The following is an 8,762-nucleotide window of genomic DNA, read 5'->3' as shown; positions in this document are numbered from 1 at the left end:
ATCGAATCTAGGGAGTTTCAGTCGCTTTTCCCATAAAATGTCAGTAAATCCTTATAGTATAATAAACAATATATTCTTGCTCTAGATTGCTAGTGTTTTATTATAATCTTGGCTTGAAATGGAACGTTTATGAGCTTTTATACCTATACAATATAAATTGAATGTTTGCTCATCTTCAACTTGATCACTCTCTACATTTGTATCATGTTCTATAAGTTTTAAATATAGAATTAAAAATTACAAGGATTCCCTAGTATAAAAATTAAGATATTCTGAATCAGTCATAAGATATTAAAATTTGAGATCAAAAAGCCTAATGTTTAAAAAAAAAATATTATAAATTAAATTACTTGCAGTTTGAAATTGAAAACATGCAGTCAAGCTTTTTAGAAAATTTTCTTTTAAACAAATCTGACTTTAAGATTTATTGATTTGCATTATTAATTTCTATTTTCAGATGAAATAATTAACCTAAATTAAATGTTGATCCATTTTGGGGGAAAGAAATTCAACAGACTCTACGAATAAATTTAGTAATGCTAATAGTTCCTCAACATTCATATTTTAAAACAATAAAATAAATATAATTTAATAGCATTTTAAATTGTTTCCAAGCCCTATCCAGGGCGTCGCTAGCCTTTACAATCTCAGGGGGCTCAACTAAAAAAAAATTATTGGAGCTTCGCCCCCATACTTCCCATTTTGCGGGCATTCCCGCTTTTGTACGGCCTTCGGCAGGGTTTTATATTAATATATTATCTTTTTTTAAATTTGTTAACACTGAACATTATTCTGAATTCCATATTTTGCCATTTATTAAACTTTGGAAACAAAATAATCTATCATATAAATAATTAAAACAATACTAGACATTTCTAAAAATATTATATTTTAATACAAAATCTATTTATTAAATTATATAATATTTTCGTTGCTGATATAAAAAAATGCGTCTAAAGAATTACAAGTGATAAAAAGGTAAAATAATTCATACATATGTCTCAATTGATAATGGAAAAACCACATATGGCTATATAATTCTTAGCAAGTTACATTGACAAACGGTCATAAAACTAATATAACTCTCTGTTACCATTTTTGACAATGTTTTATTGAATGGACTAATAAAATTTATAGGCGTAAACCAAATTAACAATTCTTGAAGAAGAGATTATAAACGACCAATCCAAATCATAAAACCATGGTAGTTAGAGCTTCCTCTTAGATGAATGATGGAAGCTAGATAAGTAATCGAGAAAATTATTGTGAGATAATAAATTTTTAAAAGATTATCTTCCATTTTTAATGATATATAAACGACTACACAATTGACTATTATTGTTTATCTAAAATATGCAATCATATGCTCTCGGCCGCTGTAATAATAATCTTAAATTACATAGCAAGACAAATAAATGCTAGTTAATTTGCAGTCATAGCCATGACACTCACGATGTAAACTAATATTAGAATTTATTATGTTGGATAAATTGATAAAATAAAAATACTAAAAATCTTTGGAAGAAATAATTATGCAAATATATTGAAGCCTTGAGTTATTTACACGGAAAGGATGCCATATTAGAAATAAAATATTTTCTAACTATAAAATAAGGACCAGAATGATATGATGAAACAATTAAGATTTTATATATTATCGCACCACCTCTAGTTGGTAAATTATATCTTAATATAATAGTAGTTTGTAAAATATCAAAAATATATTCTTATTAAAAATTTAACTCAAAACTGTTTTTCAAAGAAGAAAAAAATAGCTTACTAAAAAACACGTAAAAAAAGAGAAGAAAATATATTTAAATTATTACATCCATTGTGGGATGAATAATATGATGTTTAAATTTAATAATATTTTTAATAAATAGATGGCGTTAAATAATTTAAAGCAAATTATTACTTATATTTATTATCAAAAGCATTTATTAGTAAATTTTAAAAATATTAACTGTAATACGTCTGTAAAAGTGGCTTTACCTAATATTTTATAAATAATTATATATTATAGAGGATTATAAACTATATGTCTACTTACCATTTATAAATAACTAGATTTTTATTCATTTATTTGCAATTTATAATCCAAAAAATTTCATAAACATAATTTATTAAAAATAATGAAAAATTTTAAAATAACCCCTGATCCTAATAAATATAAATTTCTGAATAAGATCTCATAAAATAGGAAAATTTCAAATTTATACATCATTGAATAAAGGAGAAAATTATGATTCCCCATCAATCTTGATGGGCTATCAGCTAGTTTAATATATAATGATATAAAATGTTAAATAGATACATAAATTCAAGAATTAAAATAGTCTTTAAATAAATATCTGATTCCTCCTGAATTGGTACTTGATACATTTAAAGTTCTACTGATCTCTAAATTTTCAAGAATAGGTATAATATTAAGTGTTTATTCAATTTTATCATAATAAATAATATATTTTATATGCATTTTCAACTGAGCACTTTATATCTTTAGAATTAATGGCAAACTTATCAGTAGTTATACCAAATGTGTATTCAATCACTACTTAACTTATAATATTTTGCTTCTGGACTGGTATTTTTCATAGGATAAGGTTTCATAAGTTTTTTAAGGAGGCTAGATCAGACAATGATATTATATGATATAGGATTTTCTAATTCTAAAATAATTAAAAATAATTTATTAATATTAAAAATTTACTTTGATATAAAATACTATTTCTGAAAGTAACACCATCACTTTGTTTTCTACATATGTGCTTACCATCTAATGAGCCAAGGCAGTTTGGAAATCCATGTTTCCCAAAATATTTTTGTGCAATCTAAAAATATATTAATATCTAAATTTATAATAACTTCTCCTAATGTTATCTAGTTGGAACTGGCATATGAATATCTTTTAAAGTTTTCCATATAGCATCACATACCTCTGGAATAATGGTAACAATGCATTTTGCGTATTCTGCTTTTTAACTTGGTTTGTTTTTTCTTAAATTGGTAGTTGGGTTTTGTTGAAGCATCTAATTTATAAAAGATATTATAATTATAAAAAATCGGAAAAAATTATAACAAAAGATCTTCTTTGAAGATTTTTGAGCGAGATCTAGCTGAAAAATTTGAGCAAGATCTTTGAAGATCGTAAAATTTGAAGATCTTTTATTTATAAAAAAATTTGAGCAACGATCTTAAAAGATCTAGATCTTTGAAGATCGTAAAATTTGAAGATAGTAAAATTTGAAGATCGTAAAATTTGAAGATCGTAAAATTTGAAGATCGTAAAATTTGAAGATTTTTTATTTTTTAAAAATTTTGTGTAACGATCTTCATGATATTTATTTTTTTACCCCTTTATCAAAAGCCCAGATGTTTTTCAATTTTCATCAAGGCAGGAGGAGAGGTATAAAACATAAAAGAAATATTATATTAATAAAATTGAAAAACATCTGGGCTTTTAATAAAGGGGTAAAGAAATAAATATCATGAAGATCTTTGAAGAGCGTTACACAAAATTTTTAAAAAATAAAAGATCTTCAAATTTTAAGATCTTCAAAGATCTTTTTATTTTGAGCAAATGTACAACTCTGGTTGGATACCATTGCTTTGATATGTGAAGTGAATGAAATGGTAAGTGTATGAATGTTTTAATTTGGTATAATATTAACATTGGCCCGAATAAGCTATAATGAATTTTATTGGACAAATATTTTTTAAAAGAATACTATTGGCTAAATTTGATTGATATTTTTTGAGGATTATTATAATAAATACTTATTTGGATTTGGACCTTGAAAATAATTTTAGGAAGAGACATGATAAATAAATTTAAAAATCAATAATATAGTTGATTAGTGATTTTGAACTAGACTAATTACAATACTAAATATGTTAATTTTCAATTAATAAATGATTATATTTATTTAATTAGTGTTATATGATAATTTAAGTAATAAAGGTCAATTAGCAATGATTGTTTTAAATAAAAACTCTTTTTAAATAGGAAATCTTTTATAAATGAAAACCGTAAATTACAGTTTTTTTATATTATATTATTTTTTACATATAATTGAAAATAAATAAATTGAAAGTTTAAAATAAAAAAAAAATAAATTTTATATAATTTAAAAAAATTTTTTTGAAAAAGTCTTTAACCCTGAACCCTAAATTTAAAAAAAGGGTTCAAATTTGGATTTGGGTTCAGCTAAATATCGAGGAGGTTTCAGGGTTTGGTTTCTAGTTCTCATCCCTGCTGGAATTATAAGAAACTAATTATGTAAATTATAACGAATATAAATTTACATTTAAAAAAAGTTTATATATAAGCTGCAAAAAAGATACGTTGCTTATTTTATTAATTTGGATAACCTTTTATAGGTCAAGGCAATGTTATAATATCATCAATCGTAAATTTTTCAAAAGACCAATTTTACTGTATATAAATAGTAAATTTTCTAAATAAAGTCCGAAATTTAATTCCGCATTCGAGTTTTGGTTATCACTTTGCTCATAGCTCTTTCACTGACAGGAAGTAATAGGAAGAGTTGATAAATATTTATATAATTAATTTAAATTAGAATAAGAATTCAATTAGTTTAAAAGTCAGTATGATAATATAAAAGAATATTTTAGCCAATTTTTTGTGCTGATACTTTCTTTTGTAGTTTGATCATTTGCAATAGCTTTAAGAGAAAAATAAGCTAAATAATAATTTTATAAAATTCACTCAAATATTTTTTTTGTTCAACATAATTATTTAATTCTATTTTATCTAATTTGAATATTGATTTCATATTATACAAATCAGTTATAACATTATTCTTTTTCAAGCATATGTAATGTAATTTTAGAAAATATTGTCCCCAATAGTTATTTTATAAAATTATTTATAGAAATAGTAAGTAATATTTATCTCTTGGTCCTTTTAATTTATTTTCTGTGTGATGTATTTATTTGGTTATCGTAGCCAAATCATTACCAACTGCCTGATATTTCGTTCAAAATAGACTTAATATAAAATTTTCATTTCTATTCTTACTAATAATCCATCAGCAATGAAAGAGGTGCTTAGTTTAGTCCATTGGGATTGATCTTTGAATGAGAAGAAAATATAATCAGGAAATCTTCAATAACTATTGGTTATCGCTAATTATTAAATAAAGAGTATAATTAAAATTTGTTTACTTATGGAAATCTTATTTTTAATAAAAATTTTAGGGAAAAAATAATTTCTTTATCAAATTAGTAATATTTCGATATCCTCCTAATCTAATTGATTTCCTTCAAAAGTTATTACATAAACTGATTTAAATTAAATATCTCATCTACATGCAATGTCAGCATATCACTAGAATAGGACATTGGATTTTGGGAATTCAATAAGAAAAATTTTATATTTTTTATAATTTGTTAATTGACGGATCTCATTTTTTTAAATTTATGTAAGAATAAAATCAAAGATAATCATAATCTTATCTTATCAATTATTGGCTTAAAAAAAATTATAATACAAGTTAAAACTACACTTCAAAAATTAATATATACCCCCAAAAAATTAATTCCTACCCCCCTCCCTTAAATAAATATCTACCCCCCCCCCCCCCAAAAAAAAAAATGTCAATATATTTTGGAGAAATTTGTCTGCTACCATCTCCTGCCAAATCTAATATTTGGATAAATGTAACATTTGATGTGTTTATATTTTTAAACCGACCCCGAACTTCGTATTCCACTTTTTGAATCAATGCTTGCTAAAAATTAGTCTCATAATTTTTTATCAATATTATATACAGAGTTGGGCAGGTCCTCCGGAAAAAGAATCTAGATACAGATACAGATTCTTTATAAAAAAATGAATCTTAGATACAGATACTAGTATCTTTTTCAAAATATCAAAAAGATACAAGATAAAAGATACTTGTATCTTTTGCTAAAATAGAGTATCTTAAATACAAGATACTTTTAAATTTTCATTACCAATTAAATTAGAATAGTTTATAAATAGAGTTTTTATTATTTATTTGTGAAAAACATAACATACGCATATAAGAATGAATATTTACAATAATTAATAAAATATTTATTAATGAGTTAATTATTATAATATAATAATAGGCATTTTAATATTAGTTTTTGCCCATTAATAACATAAACACGGAAGGGAGAGTAGTATATTTAATGGGAGTTGAAAATTTGCAAATAAATAAAAAAATTAAATCAAATTATTTTTTAAAATAATCAATTTTTCAAATAATTTATCATTAAGTCTTTGTCGTTTTGGCGTATTTAACATTGTGCCAAAACTAAATAACCTCTCAACAGGAGCTGATGAGGGTATGGCAGTATTATATTTTAAAAAAATTTCCTTAATTAATAAAGGATAAAATTTAAGCATTTCGAGTGTTTTTCGCCGGCTTTAATATAATTTAAAACCTCAAGCTCAACGTTGTTTGTATTATTGAATTCAACAACGTTTGCATCACTAAAAGAAAAATAATCATCATTTTCTTTATTAGATATTATATCTATTGGTGATACATCCTGAGCTTGATGGTATACTATTTGTGCTAGCTCTAATGCTTCGTTTAGTAATATCTTTTGAAAATATTTTTTTTATCATCAGATTCAATCCATAGATTCTTAAAATATGGATGTGATAATGATGCCAAAAAGGCCTCATTATATTTATTATCATAAGAAAAAAATTTTCCAAATCTTTTCTCCATAGCATTTTGAACAGCTTTTAATAAAGGGAGACAATATTGTAACATTCAAGTTTACCCAAGTCCCTTTTAATTACAAATAATATAGGCACTAATTCCCCATAAAATGTACTACTCTGCCCTTGTAGTTTGTCTAATGCAATTGCTACTGGGCCTAAAACTTTACAATATTCTTCCATATATACAATATCTATTTCTTTTAAAATAGGACAATCAATTGATTCAAATAATAATTTTAAATTTGATCTATATTTTAGTAATGAAGTGATACTATCATACAAACTGTTCCACCTCGTTACGCATGGAACCTTTAGCTGATAACCACCTGTTATCTCCCTTATCTTTTCAGAAGATTTGGGCCTTCCACATGCATTCCAATATTTTGTACATTTCCCCATTACTCCATAATGAATCCTTCCAAGATTCTTTGAGCTCGATACTGATGAAATAATATCTTTAGTTGCTATTAAGGACAAAGTGTGGCAGGCACACCTGATGTGCCTGGGTAATATTATTTTGTTTATATCATCTAAAGATAAAGATTTGTACTAACCATCATTGATTTCATTAAACTCTAATAGATCATCCTCAAAATCATTGTCAAGAACATTTAATTTCACACCATATTCATTAAATGACTTGACAAAATTGGATGCATTATCTGTGACGGTAGCAATTAGTTTATCAGAAATTCCATACTCTCTATAGACTTCTTCCAATAACTCAGCAATTTTATCAAATGAATGGGTGCTGGGCATTCTTCTACATGCCAAGGCTCTTGATTACCTTTCAAGGGTTTCTCGGGTTATCTTTAAAATAATTTATTTAAAAAAATTAAATAAGATATTAATATTACCCAGTGAGCTGTTATTCCCATAAAACTACGGGTTTTTGTAGACCACAAATCTGCCGTGGTGCATATATATGATTGAGCTTTTAAAGTACTTTTTAAAGTATGTACATGATTTTCAAAAATTTCCTCTATTCTTCTCTGCAAAGACCTCCTCGAAAAAATTTTAAATGAACCAATGTTACTAAGAATATCTAGAGTATCATAATATTTATCTATATATAAATTATCTAACCTTCCATCATTGTAACAAATTCAGGCTGTTCAACTAGGCTCAAAGGGTGTAAACCCTTGACAATAAATGCACATATCAATTTATCAATTTTATTTTGGGTAATTGTCGGTTTTATTTTATTAATTGCATTAAAGGATTCTGATATACTAGTTTTTTATGATATTAGAATTTGCTGGTTTTTTTCTGTGCTGTTTTAAATATAGCTTGTATTCAGCATATATGCCTAAATGGCATCTCTAATAAAAAAAATATATATACTAGTTTAGTTTTATTTTATTCATTATCTTTAATAAGTATTTAACATTACTTGTTTGTGAATTATGATATTTATGTATTTTTTAAATTAGTTTTATTTTCTAATATATTATTCTGTGTTTGTAATATCATATTTAGTTAATTTATCATTTTATAAATATCATTTGAATCTCTTTCAGATTTTTTTAAAATATACTTGCAAAATCATTACTACTTTATTATAATTATTTTATTAAGAGCCATTTAAAATTATCTAATGTTATATATCAATTGTTGCTTAAATATTTCCTATAATAAGAGAACTTTATGGTAGAATTTAACTTTATTTGTTACTTTTATTTATTTAAAATATAAGTACAATTATATTACAGTATTTATTTACAAAATTTAATCAATTTAAAATGTATAAAAGAAAAATTGTTATGAGTAATATAAATGTACACCATTTTACATATTTTATATATATAAGTAATGATTTTGCAAGAAAATTATCTCATCTTATAAAACAAATATATATCCAAAATTATTTTAATTTGATAATCAAAATCCTTTAAATAACAATTATCTAAGAGGGACTTAAGGAGGTATTATTATGTCAATAATTATATGTAATAAAAAAATATACCTACCTTAATGTGCTTAACAAAATTTGTTGAGGAATTTGTTGAGCCTTTTAAAATTTTTTTACTTGGGCAAA

The sequence above is a fragment of the Gordionus sp. m RMFG-2023 genome, chromosome 2, assembly GCF_954871325.1.
Source record: "Gordionus sp. m RMFG-2023 chromosome 2, tfGorSpeb1-WG-v2, whole genome shotgun sequence".
NCBI lineage: Eukaryota > Metazoa > Nematomorpha > Gordioida > Chordodea > Parachordodidae > Gordionus > Gordionus sp. m RMFG-2023.
This window is presented reverse-complemented; position numbering follows the sequence as displayed.